The following is a 1,378-nucleotide window of genomic DNA, read 5'->3' as shown; positions in this document are numbered from 1 at the left end:
CGCCCCCCGCTCCCTGCCCGCCGCTCCCCGCTCCCCGCCGTCCCTTGCTCTCCGCCCGCTGCCCGCCGTTCCCCGCCGGTAGCTCCCCGCCGGCTTTGCGAGGCTGTGCCGGGCTTGCGCTCGGCGGTGCGATGGGGGAAGATGCTGGTAGGGTTCCCCTCCGCCTCCCCACACCGCTCACACGGACTGGCCAGGAGGGGAGGGAACGTACAAACAAACAAACAAACAAAAAAAAAACACCCAAAAAACGAAACCCCAAACCAAAACAAACTTACAAGCCCCGAATACACAAAATGTCTTTTTGTCAGTTTAACTCGGTGACTAGCAATCGCTGACTGACGGGGGCAGGGGGGGCAGAAAAAGGGACACCGTGAAATACAAAGCCAGTAGCTTTGCTGAGTATCTGCTGCCAAGCACAAATGTAAGGGGAAAAAGAAGTAAAACTGGTTGAGCCTATTGTCAAATTATCCCACCAATTCCAGGTTAGCTAGGAAGCCTGGATAAAGAGAGAGAAAGAGGGGAGGAGACAACGAGCGATATTTCCTTTGCATCATAATATGCTCTAGTCAATCTGTAACAACGCAGAACAGAGCAAACAAAGCAACATTGCAGGGTCTTTCCAAATTTTCCTCTTCTTGAAACACAGGGTTTATTTATTACATTGTTTGTCCGTAGTCCCCCTCACCTGCCTATCATATTCCATTATGTTGCACAATTTTAAAGTGAGTTATAGGAAAGGATGTACAGGAAGTCAAGACTGAGACTTGAAGAAATACTGGTGCCCTGGAATATGTCCATCAGGATTGGTTTTTAAACCTAGCAGTGGTACACTGAAATGGTCAAATCCTGTTTGCTAAAGGACTGGAATTCAAAGGTGAAGGTTAGTTCTAGAAAGTGTCTGTGAGGACTGAGAGTCAGAAGATGTACATCTTCTTGGTCTGATTACACAAGCAGAGGTTCTCAGAAAGAGTAACTAACTCAGGTAGATCCTTTGAAATGGGCATTTTGATGAGTGGTCGTAACCCACACCTCCAAAGAGTGCCCTGTTCCAACAGCTGCTGGAGCCATCTGTGGAAGGTTTAACAATTCACGTCTCCAGCTCAGCCCTATGAAATACAATAAATCAATCTGTTTTTTTTCCTCCTTCCAAACTGGTCTTGCACAAAATCCCTCAGTGAGTCTGGTGAAATACTGCATTCTACCCAAGGGTATTTGGACCTAATTACATAAAACTTTACCAGCCCATGGGAGCAAGCAGGGGGGTCTACAGCATTTCCCATGTGCAGAGCTTGGAGTGTAAAGAAGGTGGATTTGTGCCGAAGGGAGGAAAGGTATACACGGGTGCGAGAAAAACTGGGGGCAGATAACATGTAGGGAA

General features: G+C 47.8%; 1 protein-coding gene across 2 annotated transcripts in view; it reads left to right on the top strand.

Moving 5' to 3' along the window:
* VSTM2A (V-set and transmembrane domain containing 2A) overlaps positions 1-1,378 on the top strand; it is a 24,932-nt gene that overhangs the window by 1,382 nt on the left and 22,172 nt on the right. The gene's annotated exons all lie outside the window — the stretch shown is intronic.

This window comes from Charadrius vociferus, unplaced genomic scaffold (genome assembly GCF_000708025.1).
Source record: "Charadrius vociferus isolate BGI_N301 unplaced genomic scaffold, ASM70802v2 scaffold174, whole genome shotgun sequence".
Lineage (NCBI taxonomy): Eukaryota > Metazoa > Chordata > Aves > Charadriiformes > Charadriidae > Charadrius > Charadrius vociferus.
Note: the sequence above shows the minus strand (reverse complement) of the source record. Positions and strands in the feature narration are given on the sequence as shown.